At 41.1% G+C, this 21,750-nt stretch overlaps 1 protein-coding gene and 1 long non-coding RNA gene across 4 annotated transcripts in view; one reads left to right on the top strand and one right to left on the bottom strand.

The window, feature by feature from the left end:
- BACH2 (BTB domain and CNC homolog 2) overlaps positions 1 to 21,750 on the bottom strand; it is a 385,266-nt gene that overhangs the window by 125,075 nt on the left and 238,441 nt on the right. The gene's annotated exons all lie outside the window — the stretch shown is intronic.
- LOC138444804 (uncharacterized) lies at positions 13,917 to 20,492 on the top strand. The gene is made up of 4 exons (XR_011258604.1): positions 13,917 to 14,081; positions 15,614 to 15,746; positions 17,612 to 17,687; positions 19,422 to 20,492. It is a non-coding gene; the product is annotated as an uncharacterized lncRNA (long non-coding RNA).

Below are 21,750 nucleotides of genomic sequence, written 5' to 3'. Positions count from 1 at the left end.
TATGAAAATCAGAAATTTATATGAAACACATTAGAGTAGGGACTCTCCACAGCAAGCATACCCTGGGAGTGGGAGACACATGTCTGAAAGAGGCTTCCTGAGCTATGTTAATCTTCTGTCACAAACTACAGACACTGAGTTGCTGGTGGGGATGTACACAAGATGAGTGAGTCATCCCTCAAGGGAATTTGGGTTAAAAAACTCAAGAAGACAACGTATCAGAAGATCCCTTTGAACACTTTGCAAATATTTCACCTGTTGTGTTTCAGGGATGATTAGCAGAGACTGGTTTTTACACCATAATTATAAGAACGAAGGGGAGGGTGACCTCAAGATCGAGCAAGTCATTAGCAGAGGCCAAGCCTAGGCCTTGACAAACTGGTCTTGTACGAATCATTATCCTTTGGGTGCTTTGAGGAAGTTACTAGGGCTGGGGTAGTGGGAAGGGCCTGCGGTGTAGTCAGACAGGTGCCTCTCCCACGGCTGGTGAGAATCCAGAGTCAGCCTGAACTATATTGGCACATTCACAGTCCACCCAAGGAAAGACTGAGGCTAGCAGAGGCTCTTCCGGACAGGACCCCCTTCCCTCCCTCTGTCTCCTGGATATCAGTGCTCTTCTGTGGTCAGAATCCCTTCCTTAGCACTCCGTTTTCACAAATCACTTCTTCCTTCCCTTCTATTCTTCTCATCCTCCAGTTTCCTTGGTAAAGCTGAGCACCTTTGTGTGCTCGGAACTTCAATTGGTTTTCAGAAAATTGGGACTAACTTATAATCTCTTCTGATGGTCCTAGGAGTTTAGTCATATTCTGACGGTGAATTGATTTCATAGATAATTATGGATTTTCAGATGAGTGGAAGAAAAAGGCCCTGCCAGTCCCTACTGTAGCCACTCCACTAGCCCCGGCAGGCGAAATGGTCCTGAATTCTCACAAGCAGCCTTTAAAATAAAAAGAACTCAGGTAGAACATTGGCGCTCTACTTTATTTTTTAAAAGTTATAACTCTCAGTGCTAGCAAACACAATCTTAGGGAATTGACTGTCAAAGGTTCCATATCTCTCGGTGTCTAATGGGCTGGTCCAGAAGCTCCCTTGAAAGACTCTTGGAGAGTCTCTCATTGGTATTAAAGATTACACATAAAACCTGTAGCGAACACAGCATCTGTCTACACAATAGAAGACAGGGCTCATATTCCATGTTCACCGCTGACTTCTCTGTGACGCCTAAAAATTCAGTCATAGTTTTTCTGTGGCATAATCTATGAAGTAAAGATAAAATAGTTGAGATCACGTTAGGCTTAAGTCTTCATGCTGACATGTATGTCATCACATGTTATTGTAGCCTTGTTCCAGACAGAAAGCAGAGCAAAGGAGAGATCCTTGGTATGCATGTGACATGGGAACTCCATGCTCATCTGCTACAGTTTCTATGAAAGCTCATGAACTTGGGGGCCAAGAATAGAAGAAACAACGGTTTCTTGGGAATTAAAATTTGAGGTAAACATTTCTAAAATGTACAAGGAAGTTAATTTTGAAAATTTGCTGCTCATTTGTTATAACTTCAGAGTTTCAATTTTAATTATTAAAAAAATTCCCTCTAACAAACACACTTTCTGAATGACTACTGCCTCATCACTGGCAGGCAGTTCTTGAAACCCTGGTCCTCTGAGTGATTCTTATGAGTATGTCTTAACGTGCATCCATTGAGCTGCTGTTTTTCACCTGGGAGGAAGTTGATGGATACAACTTCAATTTTTGGCTCTAATTCTTATCACATCTTTTAATTTAAAATAGTTCTTGTTGACCTTCCAATGCTTCTATAAAAAGTGGTAAATAAAACAGCTTTCAGGGTTCTTGTGAGGACTGAATTAATACATGTAAAATGCAGAACTCAGAAATTCCTCTGCTATTATCCACAGAACCAAGAGTAAAAGCAAAATAGCTATTTACAGCTATGAGGCCATCTGAGTGAGAAATGGTGAGAATGCCCCCAACTCCCTGTGCCCCATCTCAATGGGACTCAATCATTCCTCAAACATCTACTGACTGCACAGGTGTCAAATACCATTTTAGGTTTTGGAGACACAGTTATTATATTGAACATGACAGACACGGTCACTACATTCTCAGGCCTTATATTCCAGTCGGGGGAGACAGATACTAAACAAACAAATAAACAGTTCAATAGTTCAATAGCGATAAATAAACATCACTATCAAGTAGTGATAAGTGCTCTGATGAAAGCAAACTACAGTGCTATGTTAGGGAGTCACTAGGGGCTAAATAGACTAGGGTTCTCTGAGGTCATGACATTTAAACTGAGGTCTGAATGATATGAAGGAGACAGCCACATGAAGGTCTATGGCAGCTGATCCCAGATGGTCTGTGGACCCCCTGGGGATCCTGAGACCCTTTCAGAAAATCAATGAAGTCACTACTCTTCTCATTATAATACTAAGACGCTATTTGTTTTTTTTCACGGGTTGACATCTGCATTGATGGTGCAAATTTAACAGTGGGTAAAACTGCTGGTGCCGTTGCGTGACACAGGCAGTGGCCTCCACTGTGTTAGTTCCTCCCCACCAGACATGCACAGTAAAACAATGCTAGTTTCACTGAAGAACGCACTTGATCAAGTAGTAAGAACCATTATTTGTATTAAATTTACATTAAATTTCAACATCTGAGTAGTATTGTTTTAACATTCTGTATAACAAAACAACTGTTGTACACTGAGATGTGACTGCTATGTCAAGGAAAAATATTTGCGGGACTGTCTGAGTTGCAAGCTGAACGGCAACTTTCATGGAACAATATTTTTACTTGAAACAATGCCTTATGAACTATGGTTATTCAGATTTCGATATCTAGCAGGTACTTTCTTGAGAATGAAAAAGGTAAGCTGTTACTTCAAGGAAAACAACTGGCAGAATTTGCTGCCAAGGAGAAAATTCAAGCTTCTGTAAGACAGAATTTTTGAAAATGTGTATCTGCTACTGTGAGCTTGCTAGCTTCTCAAACTTTAATACTTTTGATATGGTGGTAATTTGAACCTGTGAATTTTGGGGACATTGTAAAATGGAATGTGTCACCATTCTGAATATCTGTATGATTCAGTAAACCACTATTTTCCAAACAGCCAATCATGGACTTAAGAAATCATGCTTTGGTAATAGATCATTCAATATGCAAAGCAGACCAATGCATTTAACATAACAGAATATGAAAAGTTCATTGACATGGTTTTAGATTCAGCATGGCAACCAACCTTTAGGAAGTTACCATTTGTCAACTTTTGAAGTCGTATCAAAAAAGAGTATCCACAACTGTCTGAAAAGACTCTTAAAATATACTTTATCCTTTTCCAACTATACATCTGTGTGAGGTGGAATTTTCTTCATCTAATTTAACCAAACCATCATATAACAACAGACTGAACACTGAAACAGATATTAGAATCCAACTATGTCTTCTAATATACCAGACATTGAAGAGACTTGAAAAAGTATAAAACAATGCCATTCTTCTCTATTCTTTTTGTCTTAAAAGATTTAGTTTTTTTCATAAACACATGCTATTTATGTTAACACATAGTGGGCTTATTATTGTCGTTTTAAAATTATCTAATAAATAACTTTAAGCAATCTTAATAAGGTAAGTATAGATGGAAAAACTCAAATAAACAAAAGCTCTTTGGGATTCTCAGTAATTTTTAAGAGTATAAAGGTGACTGTGTAGCACAGGGAACTTCACTCAACATCTATAATGACCTATATGGGAAAAGAATCTAAAGAAGAGTTGTATATGTATACAAACAACTAATTTACTTTGCCGTACAGCAGAAAATAACATGATACTATAAATCAGCTATATTTCAATAAAAAAATTTTTTTTGAAAAGAGTATAAAGGGGTCTTAAGACCAAAAAATTGAAAACCACTGGTCTTGGAATGAGAAAATAAGTTTATTTATTTTTAAGTAAATTTATTTAGATCTTGCACAAATTTGGTTAGATTTACTCTTGGGTACTTAGATATTTTGTTGTTATTGTAAACCGTAACTTTTAAAAGTTATTTTTCTGTATTCTTAGTATATTAAAATGCAACCAATTTTTGTATATTGATCTTATATCCAGCCACTTTGCCAAGCTTTGCCATTATTTTTTGCATGTCAGTCTTCCCATTACATTAGTCCAGTGGTTAGTAAATAATGAGCCAGAAGCCAAAACTGTGCCACCAGTTTCTATAAATAAAATTTAACTGAAATAGAACCACACATCCTCATTTACATATTTGTAATTGTTTTCACACTACAATGCAGAGTTGAGTGACAGAGATTGTACTGCCAAGAGTCAAAAATATTTACTATCGGCCCTTTTACAAAACTCTATGCTGTGAACTCCATTCAAAGAAGCAATTCTGGCTCTCTTGATTCCTTAAATGGTATTTTTATTTTCCATTTAATTTCTGTTCCCATCTTTATTCCTCCTCCCTTGTTTTCTTCATCTTTTTTTATAACTTCTCAAAATTCACTTTCTACTTTTCACTTTTTTTTCTTTTCTGGTTAAAGCACTTGAGGCTATAAATTTTCCTCTAAGTTCAAGTATCACTGCATCCCACAAGTTTTGAGATGTAATATTTTCATTATCATTCAATTCTAAGTATTTAAAAATTTCCATTATGATATCTTTGATCAATGAGTTATTTAGAAATGCTTTAAAATTTCCAAATATAGGGGGGATTTTGTGGGGGGTTATCTTTTAGTTACTAACTTCTAATTTAATTGTATTATGATCAGAGAATGTGATCATTATTATAGTGATTCTTGGAAATTTGATGAGACTTGTTTTGTGGCTTAGTATGAGGTCAATTTTTATAACTCTTCTTTGTGAAGAATACATGTATTGTAAATGTTTGGTGCAGGTCCTTATGTCCATGAGTCAAACTGTTTAATTGTGCTGTCTAAATTTTCCATCTTTACTCATTATTTATCATCTGCTTCACTGACCAGTAACTTAGAGAAACATAAGAAATTTCTTTACAATTTTATTAACTTTTGTTTTTTATACTTTGAGGCTATTTTAGAAATGTTATACATTTTGCAATAAATTAAAACTTTTATCAATACATAGTACTCTCTTTACCTTAACAATGTTGTCCTTTTTTTATTTCACTTTTTAAAAATTGAAGTATAGCTGATTTACAATACTGTGCTGATTTCTGGCATACGGCAAAGCAATTCAGTTATACATGTATATACATAGTCTTTTTCATTAACAGTTACTACAAGATATTGAATAAAGTTCCCTATGCAAATAATGTTGTCTTAAAGTCTATTTTGACTGGTATCAACAAAGCTACTCTAGCTTTCTTTTGAGTACCATTTGCTGAAATATATTTTTCCATCCTTTTAGTTTGTCCTTCCATGTCAGGGGTGTGTTTTGCAACACTGTACAGCTGAATTATTATTTTATAAAATCTTAATTTAACTCTGTCTTTTAGCCAGAAAATTTATATATATTGTGACAGCTGATATACTTTTGATTTCTATTTGCCCTACTTTTTCTGTGTTTCATTCAGTTTTTATCCTTGCTTGACTTAAAAAAAAAAACTGCCTTTGAAACTACATACCACTTTTATTCTTTTATTTTTATTTAGTTGTTTAGGCTATGCCTTGCGGTTCCCTGGTGGTTCAGACGGTCAAGAATCTGCCTGCAATGCAGGAGATGTAAGACATGGGGGTTCCATCTCTGGGTTGCCCTGGAGGAGGAAATGTTACCCCACTCCAGAATACTTGCTGAGAGAATCCCATGGACAAAGGAGACTGGCTGGCTATAGTCTGTGGGGTCACAAAAAGTCAGACACATCTAAACATCTGAACACACACAAGATCTTAATGTGTGAAAAAACTAGAAGTCTAAATTCTGTTTTGGATATGTTAAGTTTACAATGATTATCAAACATCCAAGTGGCTATGTCAGGTATACCATTGAACATATGAATCCGATATTCAAGGGAAGAATCAGAACTGGAGATATAAACTGGGGAGTTTGTACCATGAAGTTCTGGAAGCAGATAAAATATCAAGTGAGACTGCAGAGAAAGAAAAGATGAGGCTCAGAGCTATGCCCTAGGAGACCAATGCAGACACTGAATAGAGGAGAAGACAGCAGTAGCAATTGAGAAGGAAAAAATCCAGAAGGTACTGTCATGAAGGCCCAAAGAATAGTGAATTTTAGGAAGAAGCAAGTGGTTGACTGTATTAGATACTGTTGAGAGGCTGAGAAAAAGGAGGCAACAAAGAGATCATTGGTGCTTTGATATGAATAGTTGTGGTAGAGTAGTAGAATTAGATGAGGTAGTAGAAATAACACATATAGGCAAGAAGTTCAAGACATTTTATGTGAAAGGGAGCATAAAAATAAAGTAGAAGCTAGAGAAGGGTTTGGCAGAAGAGAGTTTTCCCCCCCCCCCATTGGGTGACATTAAAGATTTAACATGTCCATAGGAAAGACAGTATAAGGGACAAACTAATCATCCAGAAAAGAAAGGGGATATTTTTCAGGAGCAACATTCTTGAAAAGCCCAAATGCCCAAAAGTCTTTCAATATGTGACATGGAACATGTCTGTGACATGAAACATGAGTTATACACATGACCTGCAGGACAGAAAGTTTAGTCCTTATATATATTGTACAAGGACTTGGGGACTGTAATCTTAACCATGAGGGGATGCTACATCCTAGCTTAAAGTTTACCTATGTTTAGTAGTAGAAGCTATAGGGCAATATCTGATAATCAGTCAGTTCAGTTCAGTTCAGTCACTCAATCGTGTCCGACTCTTTGCAACCCCATGAATTGCAGCACGCCAGGATCCCTGTCCATCACCATCTCCCGGAGTTCACTCAAACTCACGTCCATCGAGTCAGTGATGCCATCCAGCCATCTCATCCTCTGTCATTCCCTTCTCCTCCTGCCTCCAATCCCTCCCAGCATCAGAGTCTTTTCCAATGAGTCAACTCTTTGCATGAGGTGGCCAAAGTACTGGAGTTTTAGCTTCAGCATCATTCCCTCCAAAGAAATCCCAGGGCTGACCTCCTTCAGAATGGACTGGTTGGATCTCCTTTCAGTCCAAGGGACTCTCAAGAGTCTTCTCCAACACCACAGTTCAAAAGCATCAATTCTTCGGTGCTCAGCTTTCTTCACAGTCCAGCTCTCACATCCATACATGACCACTGGAAAAACCATAGCCTTACCCCAAAGCTATTTGGGGTAGTTATGAAAATAGGAGATTAACTCAATTATTAGCTCAAATCAAATTTAATTTGATCCCTAGGCACTTTAGGCAAGTAAATCCTAAGGTCTTAGGATGTACATCTCCTTCACTGTGGTATCCCCTGGAAACCACATGTAGAACTTTGTCACCATGTAATGTGTCCAACACAAACTGAAGTCCATTTCCTCTTATTTTGTGCTTAGTAGTCATAAGGGTATATAGTTGAACTGTTACATTCTTCACCAAAAAAAAAAAAAAAACCCACCAAAAAACAAACTTCTTAAGTATTTGGAGATAGAAATTAAATTCACTATTTCTTCTCCAAGCCAAACAATCCCTTTCTCTTAATTTTCCTACTCAGAGCTTATTTTGTATCATTTGGCTAAGTCTTCCTGACTTCTTTCCCTCTCTCCAACTGCTTTTTTTTTTAAGTGCAGTGACAAGAAATCAACAAGCTATTCAAAGTCTGAGTAATCCCGAGAACAGTGGGGGGATTTCAACACATCTCCCTTGGACGGATGAAAGGCTGAATTGACTCTGCCAAGATGTGAATACTCTCCAGTTGCTGCTAATCTGGGGAGACACTTCGATTTGCGTTTTACTTATTTCACCTAGTTGTCCAAATAACATGAAAATGCAACCAGACATATATAGGAAAGAGATTTTATGTCCCTGTTCTGGAAAATTAGTTTGATATCTCTGTAAGTCAAAATCTGCACATACCAATTCCTTCCAAAGTGTCACAAATACCTAAACTTACTAACAAAAACTGCTTTGTCTCTCAATGTATATTCCGGCAAGTGCTTGTGAAAATCCAAAAGGAGGTAGTCAGATGAAGTAATTAATTAAGAGAAGTGTTGGGTTTGAAAAGCCTTCTACTAGTTTGAGGTTAATGGATGGTTGAGAAACTCCTATCGGGGTATGTGTGAGAGAGATTCTGTCTGCTAATTACTACCCAAGAAAATCTAAGCATCCAACAATCATTCTAATTTTTGCTAAGCAGCATGAAATATCACATCCCATTACAATTATGTTATGTCAAGTAACAGGATGTTCCTGGGGTAACATGACAAAACAATACAGTTGGGAAAAACAAACTGAAAGGCCAACTGATGTGCATGTAATTTGAAAAGAAAGAAAATGGTACCTGGTGATAATGAGACCTAGAGCTGACTTAAGGGTTTTGATATCCACAGGTGATTTTAGGAAGGGAGCTATGACTCAGCCATAAGACTTCGCTTCCTCATTTACAGTATTTGTTTTACTCTGTATATGCATTGCAGCCTCTTTGAACTTCAACTTTTTCTTCTGTAAAATAAGAATACTTCTACCCACCTTACCTCTCTTATACAGCTTTTGTGAGATTCTCATGCCCAGTTCATTTAGGTGTTTTATAAATATCTGGTTTGCTACTTATATCTATCTGAATTGGATTTACTATTTTGTATTTTACTGATTCTAAGATTTTCCTATATAATAATATTTTAAAAATCAGGATATATCTTAAGATTGATAGCTTGTTATAGTCTTTTTCTCTCTTTTTAAATTGAAGTGAAGTTGACATACAATATTACGTCAGTTTCACGTGTACAACATAGTGATCCAACAGTCAAATACATTATGAAATGATTACCACAAGTCTGTCACCATACAACACTACTACAGTATCACTGACTATATTCCTTATGTGATACAAAATACCCTTGTGACTTATTTATTTTATAACTGGAAGCTCCTATCTTTTAATTCCACCCACCAATTTTTGCCCAGCCTCCCCAACCACCTGTGTGCTCTCTGTATCAAGTCTGTCTCTGCTTTGTTTTGGTTCTCTGGTGTTTTACATACCACGTATAAGTGAAGTCATATGGTGCTGATCTTCCTCTGACTTATTTCATTCAGCATCATACTCCCTAGGTTCATCCGTGTTGTCACAAATGGCACTATTTCATTCTTTTTTTCAATGGTTGCGTAATCTCAAGCATGTGCGTGTGTGTGTATGTGTGTGTGTATCTTTTCCATTCACCTATTGATGGGCGTTCAGACTGCTTCTACACCTTGATTACTGTGAATAACGCTGCAATGAAGGTTCAGTTCAGTTCAGTCACTCAGTCATGTCCTACTGTTTGCAACCCCATGGACAGCAGCATGCCAGGCTTCTTTGTCCATCACCAACTCCAAGAGCTTACTCAAACTCAAGTCCATCGAGTCATTAATGCCATCCAACCATCTCATCCTCTGTCATCTTCTCTTCCTCCTGCCTTCAATCTTTCCCAGCATCAGGGTCTTTTCCAATGAGTCAGTTCTTCACATCACGTGGCCTAAGTATTGGAGTTTCAGCTTTAGCATCAGTCCTTCCAGTGAATTTCAGGACTGATTTCCTTTAGGATTGACTGGTTGGATCTCCTTGCAGTCCAAGCGACTCTCAAGAGTCTTCTCCAACACCACAGTTCAAAAGCATCAATGCAATGAAGGTTGGGGTGCATATATCTTTCTGAACTAGTATTTTGCCTTCTTCAAGTAAATACCAAAAAGTAAAATTGCTGGATTGTATGGTAGTTTTATTTTTATTTTTTTGAGGAATCTCCATCCTGTGTTCCATAGTGATTGCATCAATTCATATTCCCACCAGCAGTGTGCAGTATTCCCTTTTCTCCACATTTTGCCAACACTTGCTATTTGTCTTTTTGATGATAGCCATTCTGACAGGTGTAAAGTGGCATCTCATTGTAGTTTTGACTTGCACTTCCCTAGTATTTTTTTCTGTCTTAGTGGTACACAAAATATTGTATTTAAATCAATGGCCTCTTAGAAATGTGGCAAATAAAGTGCTGGAAATGGTAAAATGTCAGTTATTCATTTATTCATAAAATAAGCTTTCACTGAAAATCTCCCTTGTGAAAGGCATTCAGAAAGAAATGCAAATCCAAAAGACTCAATGCCTGATCTCCAGGAGGATGCAAAGCATGAGGTGGATGAGGCAGGATCAAATGCCAAATAGTATGTGACATATGCCGTCTGAGTTACACTCCAAACTTGGCACCTGTGAGTGCAAAAGAGGAACTTCCAACAGGAGCAATCAGGGAGAGAGCATGGAGGAGGTGGCACGTGAGAAGCACCTCAAAAGACACATTTGGGAGTGGGCACAAAGATGCACAGTGTGCATTCTGAGAATGGCAAGGAATCCAGACAGGAGGAGTTTAAGGACTGTGTTGAGTGGGGGTGTGTTCCAATAAAAACTTACTTTAAAAAAACAGGTGGCTGGCCTGTGGGCTGTAGTCTGCCTCCTCTACCCCAGGTCGTTTAGGCAGGGGAAGTAATAACACAGCTAGACACTTGATTCTGGACTGCTGGGGTGGGGAGGGCAGGTGAGAAGGCAACATGAAGGACCCAGAAAGTCAGACCTGAGAGTTTCAACCAAATGTTACCGGAGCAAAGGGCTAAGTTGATATTTATGAAGATGAGTTTGGTGGCGGAGGGTAGGGTGGATTTCAGGCATGTTGAGTTAGGACAACTTAGAAAACTCAGGAGTGAGAAAGCAGACTAGTCCAGGAGGCAGCGAGAGGAGTGAGCCTCAGGAATGAAGGGATCTACCAAAGCTAGAAGAAGTACAAGGGTGGTAGCCAAACCACGGCACTTTTGGGCTGGAAACACTATCTGCAAGGAGGTTAGGTGTTAGACCAACAGAGGAGGTGGTCTGCCGGGTGTGCCAAGTGGGCGACCAAGAGAGGGTCCAGAAGAGTGGCAAGGGTGTGGAGCTGTGAAACCACAGGCTGACAGGGACACATTAAATGGTCTGGTGTGGCCAAAGGGCAAGGGAGGGGAGTGAATGTGCGTGCGTGCGTGTCCCAGCTGCATCTCCACCTCCACAGCTCTGAGCCCCTGGCCGCCTCTCCTGGACACGTCACACAGATTCCTCCAGCCACCTTCACTTGTCAGGGTTCCATGCAAGTGGTCTTCCTCCTCTCAGCTCTGGGTTTATTGGTTCATTTAGTAAACACGCACTGAACCCAGGCAACGTGGAAAAAGCCTAGGAACTCAGACGTGAAGATGGAGTGCCAGGAGATAAAAGAAATTTCCAGTGGCCAGACATGCAAGAGGTTATGAGAGGTTATGGGAGGCATTAAAGAGTTTTGAATGTATGGGTTCACATTCATATTTAGAAAGACCACTTCTTTGTGGACAACAGAGGTCAGGAGAGGGGAGGTGGCTGCAGACAAGATGGTCACTGGGTGAGGACTGAGGCGCTGGACTGCAGAGCCTGATCCAGACTGAGGCCTGGATCTGAGCGACTGAAAGCAGAGTTGACTCCTTGGATAGAGAGCATGGAAGGGAAGCATGACTCATGGGCTTGTCAACTAGGTGGAAATGAAGGGATTGCTCTTGCAAGAGGGAATGGGAGGTGAAATAATGCATTCCAGTCTGGACAGAGCACACGTGACATCCAGTAGGCTGTTCTCTATGAAGCACTGGAGGGAAGTGGGCCTGCAGACAGAATCCAGTCAAGTCCTCAGCACTGAGGTGGTCGGTGAAATTCAGGTAGCTGTGGAACACTGACCTTTAAGAGGGAAGAGAGAGCGAGAGGGATGGCAAGGGAAACTGGACTGGGAAGGATGCTAGAAAAAACAATTACAAACCAGCAATGTCTGTGCTTACATGGTCATTGACTTTGACCCTGGAAGTCTGATTTGAACTTTCATTCTATGTGCAAATTTTAGCACAGATTGCATTTGGCAATTATCATGAGCCTCTACCACCCAGGAAACCTAGTAAGTTAAGACAAAGGTTAGTAAAACAAATGGACAGAACAAGAAATAAAAACCAATAATTCTTTGAGACTTCTTGTTTCAAGGTAATAACAGCAATAATAACAAATAAACAAGTTTTTGCAAAGCTTGTCATTACTTTTCCATACTCTCCAATGTTTGTCTTCCTAGTTAGATGATGAGGTTCTTGGGGGCAAAGACTATACCTTATTCATCATTTGAGCCCCCAGAATCTACCACAGGACTTGACACAGTCGACTATTCATTCACTTGGGCAATATTTATTGAAAGTGTTAGTTGCTCAGTCATGTCCAACTCTTTGCGACCATATGGACTATAGCCCACCAGGCTCCTCTGTCTACGGGATTCTCCAGGTAAGAATACTGGATTGGGTTGCCATTCCCTTCACCAGGGGATCTTCCTGACCCAAGAATCAAACACAGGTCTCCTGCATTTGTTAAGCACCTGCTACATGACAAAAGAATTTGACAAATATTTCTGCACTAACCCACTCCAGTGTTCTTGCCTGGAGAATCCCAGGAACGGGGAAGCCTAGTGGGCTGCCATCTATGGGGTCGCACAGAGTCGGACACGACTGAAGTGACTTAGCAGCAGTAGCAGAGCTTATGAATTTTAGTAAAGGATGGGAAAATCTAGTAATAAAATGAGTATAATGTTTGAATCACTGTACAGTATAGATTACTGGGTAAAAGGAGTTTCTGTTATCTAATTAAACCTGACAAAAGGGAAACCTGATTATACATGGAAACAGGCCCCCAGCAGCCACTTTTCCTGTTGCAAAGAGTTTCTGGAAATCTCTCTGCATTCGGTTCATACTTCAAGCGTAAACAAAATCACTTTCCTTATTTTGACTCTGTTCTACAACTCCTCCTGAAGTCAGCGTTTGTTTTCTTTTCCCCAGAGTTAAAAAAAAAAATACTGGAAAAGCCCAAAATGCCATATATACTTATAGAATGACTTTACTGAGTTTCGTTTCAAATGGGGGCATTGATTTTGAGATTAAAATTTTATATGAGATCATACGGAATATATTTGCTCAGGCAGCCATTCCCTAGGACCTATTAATTGTAAGCTCACATGACTAAATATAGTGGTGATGAATCAGAAAGTCCCTGTCCTCAGGATCCTGTGATATAAGAGGGATAAGACAAACACGATATTATATGGTAGGACAGCACTAAGGATGCTTGAATGTGTCTTTCTTTTTCTCCTTATTCTGCTTAGAAGGCTAGTTTACCTCTCCCAGATATGCCCCTGCTCCCAGCTTGACCTATCAAACAGATTGGCACCTGATGACAGAGGATGAGATGGCTGGATGGCATCACTGGCTCAATGGACATGAGTCTGAGCAAAGCTGAAGTGGGTGAAGGACAGGGAAGCCTCGTGTGCTCCAGTCCACAAGGCTGCAGAGTCGGATGCAACCGAGGGGCTGAATAACACAACAGCCTGCCGCCTATGCTACAGTCGTTTGTATATGTTGTACATCCTCTGCCTGACCGTGAACTCTGAGGGTGGGCACTGAAAACAGAAACACAGTGGTGTGGAAACCCAGGGCAGCGGCAAGTTAAAGCTCAAACATCTTTGCATTGGTTCATGAAAAAACATCACCTGCATACTTGTGAGGAACACAAAGGTCCTGAGAACTTTCTGGGAAAAAAAAAGGAGAAAAATGACTTCTATTTTAGGGCCCCGCAAGCTTCATCTCTGGAAAGGAATTTGGCAGTTGACAAACTCGCAGACAGCAAATGACCTCAGGTGCTGTGTCTACGATTTTAGAAAGACACAAATGTACTGTGAAAAATCAAGCCGACATTTTGCATTTCGCAATAAAATTCTTTACATATTTAGCACCTGCGTTTTCAAAGCGCTTTTGTATAAATCTCTTCTCGCATGACTGTCGGGACAACCCAGGGGTGCGCAAAGGCAGTGGGCCTCCTCTCACCCCTCCCGTCGAGATGCGGAGGTGCTGTGGGGGAGAAAGGGGCGCCTCATTTGGCAGCTGCTGAGTCACAGGCTGAGCCAAGAGGTAAGAGCAACCCTCCTCCCACCAGGTCAATGGGCCCAGAGAAACTCTGCAGGTAAAAGGTGCTTGGGTGTGGTGGGGGAGAAGCGAACTGTTCTTTGCTTTCCTTAAAAGGAAAGAATTCAGTTTTCTGATTTAAAAACCAGAAATGACTGGAGGGCTAAAGTTGCAGTCTTCCTTTTTTTTTTTTTTAAGCTGCAGTCTCCTGTTAAGTAAAAACATCACTTAGTGGGAGAAAAATCAGGAGGAATGCATATTCTGGGGGATGTACTCGGAGAATGCAGTTTCCATTTTGACTTCTACAAAAATGAGGATAATTAGCATCACTTCCCTGGAAACTTTATTCAAATTTCCATATGCAGCGATGTTTCCCTGGGTTCTCATTGCAATCATTAAACTGCACTTAGCATGTGTACCGATTTACATGCCTGGCACTACATATAATACAATTTCCTTTCTTCCTTTGAGGGTTTTCCTTCTTTCTTTCCCTCCCTTATACAACTTTCACAGTCACTCCTGCATTTACTGAACTAGATCTATCAAGAGGGCTGCAGGAATACTGAAATACAGATGAAAAGAGCCACTATCCCACCTGCTCAAACAGCAGAGGAAGGCAGAGGGCAGGAATCCAATCACCCGCCTCATGTCTGCCCAGGATCTTACGCTGGGTCTTACACAGGGACCTGTTTCTTCAATATTTAGTGGATGAATGGATAAATGGACAGATGGACGGACAGACGGATGGACAGATGGATAAGATGCCTGAATCTGGCAGGGCCCCAATTCCTGACTCAGTAAAATGGTTGAAGCTTTACCATGGCTGCCCTTTGACTCTTCTGTTCCATCAATCCCCTTTCCACAGGATAGGGTGGGACCAAGAGGATGCAGGTGACATTCTGGGGCTACTTATTTAGCAATTTGCTCTGTCTGGGTTAATATATGGGTTAGGTTCACTGTGAAGGACACTTTCCCAAGTCCAGAGATACTCAGCTACCCTGTGTCTGGCAATTGAGTGACTACAAGCCCAAGGGATGGGATAAGGGGAAAATGTTAACACTGAAGAAAAAAAAGTTCAAGCAAATTCAGAGGAAAATGAAAAAGGTCCCTCCCCCCACCCCAAGCTACCTAAAACCTCTTGTTTTGAACAAAAATATGACTGAAAATAGTATTTTCAAATTTGTGTTCATCAAAACGATCCTACCCAGAATGCACAGAGGGAAGTTAGCCAGAGAAAAGAAGAGGATTAGGAAGAGAAGGAAATAGAGGAGGAAGAAGAAAGAAGGAGAGAAGGTGGCTCGGTGGTGAGATGACAAGGCAACAGGAGGTGGGCAAGCCTCAGGCCAGGTCTCTGCAGAAGGTCAAACAGCACCTGTTGGGGATGTGAGCAGCGGATGTGTGTGAGAAAGGACGCCCTCTCCCAGCCTCTCCAGGTCCAGAGAGTAGAGTGAGGCTGACAATACTGAACACCTGCACTGTGCTGGGGACTTTTATATGGGCCATTTTTTTAATATGTGACATTTTATTTGGTTGTCCAGCTCTCAGCAACCCTGCAAGGAAGGCCATTCTGTCCCTTGTACCTGTGACAACCCTGAGCTCGGATGTCATCAGTGGTGGAGCAAGCACTCACCTATGTCCACTGGAGACTCCTTTACCTTGTTGAAGCCTCAGGTAACTCCATGAAGCAAATACTTATTATTTCCATTTTGCTTGGCAAGAAAAGGCAGCTTCCAAGCTTTGATGGAGTCACTGACACAGTTGCAGCTAGCAAGAGGCCAGGATGTGTGGGAACTGAGATGCAATCCAGGGTTCCTTCTGTTTCACTGGACAGACTCCCAGAGGAAGGAGCCAGCTCCCTTCCCCCGACACCATCCCTGCTTTCAGCCTGTAACTTGTGGGTAGATGAAGAACTGAGTGCCAGACCAGCCAGGCACCGCGTGGAGGTTGGGGCTGACGTCCCTGACTGTGACTATGCGTGGAATGGGAATTCTGAGCTTGCAAAATAAAATCACGGTTATCTGGTTTGTGCTGCCACGCAGTGCTGCAATCTTGCCTATTGTGTTGTTTAGTCGCTCAGTCCTGTCCAACTCTTTGCAACCTCATGGACTGTAGCCTGCCAGGCTTTTCTGTCCATTGGATTTCCCAGGCAAGAATATTGGAGTGGGTTGCCATTTGCTCCTCCAGGGGATCTTCCCATGCAGGGACCAAACCCATATATCTCCCACATCTCCTGCACTGCAGGCAGGTTCTTTACCACTGAGCCACAATGGAAGCCCTAATCTTGTCTATTGTTGCTGTTGTTGTTCGGTCGCCCAGTTGTGTCTGACTCTTTTCGACCCCATGGACTGCAGCACACCAGGCCTCTCTGTCCCTCACCATCTCCCAGAGTTTGCCCAAGCTCATGTTCATTGCATCTTGTCTGTAACAGGTCCAAAAAGTGAAGTGAAGTTGCTCAGTAGTGTCCGACTCTTTGCGACCCCATAACATGGTCCTAAAAGATAACAATTTTTATTCTAGTAACAGGAGGTGGAAAAGGGGTTCATTGTTCCAAATGGAGCCACTGATTTCACTGTGGGGTAGTGCTAGTTCCAAGAAAATTTTTGTTCTGAGTCTAAATCACGTTCTCTGTAGCTTGTACCTTTTGGCTCTGCTTTTTCTGGAATAATCAAGTCTTTCTTGCATCTAAATATGGCTATTGTGTGTCTCCTTCTTTTACCCTTCTCCAAGCTAACTCTGTTTAGCTCCTTCACCCACTGGTTACACGACACACTCTATGATGGCTTTTCCAATCCTGATCCCAGTTCATGGAGTCTCTGTCCTTCGTCAAATGTATTGTCAGAAAAGTGGTGCCTCAAGTATAAGAAGACAGCCAGGGGGTCCTTCAGGGCCATGAGCCGGACCATGGTGTCTGACAGAACAGCACAGGGGTGCTGGTCTTCACCTGTTTATGAGCAGATCTGGTTTCTCTTCAGTGCCTCGAGGCAGCAGAGTTTGGAACAATGCATTTCAGGATGCCAATTTCTGGTTTCTAAGGTTATTACTTACAAACTCTTACTTTCTTAGGCTGGAGGGCAGTCAGGCTCGGCGTGTCATCACACACACCTGCTGTTTCTGTCCACTATCCCTTCTCTGCCTTCAGCTCCTCGCTGAGCCCAACCTCCTCCTCTGTAGGGAGTGCACAGTAGTATCTCAAGGCTTCCCTGTCACCCCTGACAGGTGAACAAAGAGGGATGCTCTTCACAAATCCATGATGCTATCAGAGCATAGAAGAGGGAACAGAACCTTCAGGAAAAGAACCCTAAACATCCTACCAGAAAGTCCCAAACAACCCTGAAAAGTGAGAATAAAACTACCAAAAGCTGACAGAGGGGAACAGCATTATTTCCAACCCACATTTGTCCTTCTAAAAAAAGCCAACCAACTACAGAAAAAAAAAAAAACCCTGAAATGTAGGAAATCTAACATCGTTAACATATTTCCTGTCCTCACATAGCTTATAAAAAATGTTTCTGAGCTTTTCCCTGGCTCATTTACAGTGACGAGAGGGAGCAAAAAGGAAATGCAACAGATGGGACTACCGCCCTCTCACCCAGCAATTTATCGCCACTCGAGGTAGGTTGGGAGAGATTTCAAACGTCTTTCAGTTGCACTAAGAGCTTACTCCTGCCCAGGAACAATGAAGATGAGTGAGGCGCCTTAAAAAAAAGCTGTGGGTTATAAGCCATGTTTACTCCTCTCTATTTCTGTTGTTTCTAAAAGAGATCACCCCGGCTTCCCTCCAACCATCTCCAAACTGACTTCACGAGGATGTAATCTGGTAGATTTAGAGCTGACAGGTGGTACATGCATAATTAAAGATGACCTAACACAGAATGCTCTCATTCCTGGCATATTATCAGACACTTAAGCAAAGCAATTATCAGTAGGCAATCTTCTCTGTCAACAGAGATAGAGATGAAACATTTCTTCAATTAAGAGGATTCTGCAAGGATGCTGTATATATATCCATCTGCAAATACTTGAAAATCTTTAGAGTTTAATACTAAGTCAGCTCAATGAGCACCTCTGGCCAGTTAAATTGTGTTTTTTTCCTCCCCTCTGAGTTTTCCTGGAAGGTAACTTTTTTTTTTTTTTTTAAATTGAAGTAGGAAGGCCACATTTTAAGCATCAGAATCATCAAGATAGGAATAATTCGGGGCATCATTAGAGATCCTGATCTAAGCTGACAAGGAAATCTCTGCATTTCTCTGTCATCATCCTGTTAGGGTTTACAAGTACACCAAACCTTCCTTAAAAGTGCAAGGCAAAAAAAAAAAGGGATAAGGTTCAGATAAAAGTAATTAAAATTTTTTCTTTAAAGCAGAATTATTCCCTCCCCATGTTCTACCAATGTCAGAGGGCTTTTATTCAAAATTCATTTTTTAAAAGATTTTTAATTGGAGGATAATTGCCTTACAACGTTGTGTTGGTTTCTGCTGTATGATCCAAACCAGCCATAAGTATATATATGTGGCTCTTTCTTGAACCTCCCTCCCACCCACCCCTCTAGACTGTCACAGAGCACCAGGCTGGGGTCCTTGCGTTATACAGCAGCTTCCCACTAGCTCTCTATGTTACACATGGTAGTGTATATATTTCAATGCTCCTCTCTCAATTCGTCCCAAACCCGCCTTCACCCGCTGTGTCCGTAAGTCCGTTCTCCACATCTGTGTCTCTAGTCTTGCCCATAGAGGGGTCCCAGAAAAAGAAGAGAAAAACAAAAAGTATATCGGTATTAGAGAATTTAAGAGAATTATTGTCAAGCAAACTTCATCTTGACTCTTAAGTGATTTAAGGATTTTTTTTTTTTCATTTGAAGAAATAAATATCCTTCAAAGGAAGAAAGGTCTTGACCGCATGATGGATTTCCCATTTCAGGCCAAGGAGGGAAGAGGCACTATACTCCCTAGTAGAGTACTATACTTTTTATAAATTACAGTGCATGTACTTTCTATAAATGAATGCATTTTAGCTTTCCTCGGAACAGAAATTGCTTTAATGTTATAGTGAGACAAGTGATTTTCTTTTCTCTTTTAAAAGGTGCTTTATACGTTAATGGGTTTTTTGAAGCCTGTGTAAAAACTGGCTTCCCTGAGACAGAGAACTTCACAACGTTTGTGGGGCATATTCTGCCACATTTCACAAGAGGTCTTATTGTTTAAATTCTTATATCCTTATGTCATCTGTGAACAAACGGCCTTATTGTTCATTTGAACATGTCTTCATAGGATCTCTGGTGGTAGGGCTGGTGTTGTTGTTTGCATTTTTTTCCTCATCAAGTCAGAACAAAAGTCTCTTTTTCTGCAGCACTGGGAACTAGGGAACGTGGAGTGTGTGGCAGCTGTTGTCAGTTGGAAACACCAAAACGATCCTGTTAAGTGAAGTGCTAACATTAATGGGCTGACTTCTGACAAGGAAATCAAGATCTCTGGAAAAGTTTCTTCGACACAGCAGACTTCAAGGTAATGCAAGATAGATGCACTTCATAGAACAGTTAAGACTTATCCAGTAGGGGACTTCCCCGGTGGTCCAGTGGTTAAGAATCCACTTTCCCGTGTAGGGGATGTGGGTTCAGTTCCTGGTTCGGGAACTAGGATCTCACATGCTGTGGGTCAGCCAAGCCTGGGCGTCCTACGGAGCCCAAGTGCCACACCTAGAGAGAACCCTGTGTGCCGCAACGAAGACCCAATACAGCCAGAGATAGATAAATAATAGAAAAGACTCATTCAAGCTCCCCTGGTGGTTCAGTGGTGAAGAATCCCCCTGCCAATGCAGCAGACAGGTTCTATCCCTGATCCAGGGAGACTCCACATACCTCGGAGCAACTGAGCCTGTGCGCCACAGCTATCAAATCTGTGCTCCAGAGTCCAGGGGCTGCAAGGACAGAAGCCCGCACGCCCTAGAGCCTGTGCTTTGCAAGAAGAGAAGCCATTGCAATGAGAAGCCTACATGCAGCAACTGGAGAATAGCCCCCTGGCTGCAACTAGAGTAAAGCCCTCGCGGCAGTGAAGCCCTAGCACAAAAAAAAAACCAAGTTAATTAATTAAAAAAAAAAATCATCCAGTAAACTTAGAGGTGGGCCTTTTTGATAACGGACCCAGTTCCTTCCAAGATGTGTTTTCCTTGGGAGATGCTCCATTCAGAATATTAGAGAAAAGATACCAGTAGTCTTTGGGGAAAACATAATCAAGGGGAGAGGTGGTGACGATGGCAAGATCATTCATGGGAGATGCAGCAGGACCCAAAGCTCAAGTTCATTATATTTCTCAGAACTAAGAATAGCTTCTGAATGAGGATTCACAATTCTCCACAGACCTATTTCTCCTAAGGAGCTCCCCCTGCCCCTTTCCAATTTTAATGTAAAAAAAAAAAAAAAAAGAGAGAGAGAGAGAGAGAGAGAGACTATAATCAGACATGGATAAGTAGGCAGGAACAAAGGAACCTCTACAGATTGGAGGAGCATCTAAACCAGCCATGTTTTAGGTACTGTTAAACACCTTCCATCAGGATTCAATTCAGAAAAACTCAAAAAGTGTACTTTGATAGCATTCTGCATCAAAGGCTGGGACAAAGAAACACGTCATACGTGTATTATTGGGGCCAACAACGAAACACATGGCATCTCCCAAACGATGGCACGGATGAAAAGAAAATAGAAGACATAAGGTACACATTATCGTCAAAATGGACATAATACAAAGGTGGAAAAATTCTAGGGAATTTATTCAGGGAGAGACTCATTTCTCATATAGTCCCAGCCTTTTTGTGTCACTTAAGTAAACAAAGCAATGTCTATAAGCACAGTCCTTGTGTGCTGAGGATAACAGATGATGCTAAGACATTTTATATCATGCCTTTTATACTCAATGATTACTTTAGAATCATCAACTAACAACATTAAAAAAAAAGTCATTAAAGTGGTGGTACAAAATCACTGCAGATGGTGACTGTAGCCATGAAATTAAAAGACACTTACTCCTTGGAAGAAAACTTATGACCAACCTACACAACATATTAAAAAGCAGAGACATTACTTTGTCAACAAAGGTCCGTCTAGTCAAGGCTATGGTTTTTCCTGTGGTCATGTAAGGATGCGAGAGTTGGACTGTGAAGAAAGCTGAGCACCGAAGAATTGATGCTTTTCAACTGTGGTGTTGGAGAAGACTCTTGAGAGTCCCTTGGACTGCAAAGAGATTCAACCAGTCCATTCTAAAGGAGATCAGTCCTGGGTGTTCTTTGGAAGGAAGGATGCTAAAGCTGAAACTCCAGTACTTTGGCCACCTCGTGCAAAGAGTTGACTCATTGGAAAAAGACTTTGATGCTGGGAGGGATTGGGGGCAGGAGGAAAAGGGGATGACAGAGGATGAGACGGCTGGATGGCATCACCGACTTGATGGATGTGAGTTTGGGCAAACTCTGGGAGATGGTTATGGACAGGGAGGCCTGGCGTGCTGCGATTCATGGGGTCGCAAAGAGTCGCACACAATTGAGCGACTAAACTGAACTGAACCTTACATAAAACAGAAATATCAACCATCTTATCATGAACCAAGGTTTCTCCTATCCACCCTCAAAACTAGTTTTCCAAGTATCTTGGTTTTACTAAGTTTTATGCTTGGATGAACAAAATAAGATT

This window comes from Ovis canadensis, chromosome 8, assembly GCF_042477335.2.
Source record: "Ovis canadensis isolate MfBH-ARS-UI-01 breed Bighorn chromosome 8, ARS-UI_OviCan_v2, whole genome shotgun sequence".
Lineage (NCBI taxonomy): Eukaryota > Metazoa > Chordata > Mammalia > Artiodactyla > Bovidae > Ovis > Ovis canadensis.
This window is presented reverse-complemented; position numbering and strand designations above follow the sequence as displayed.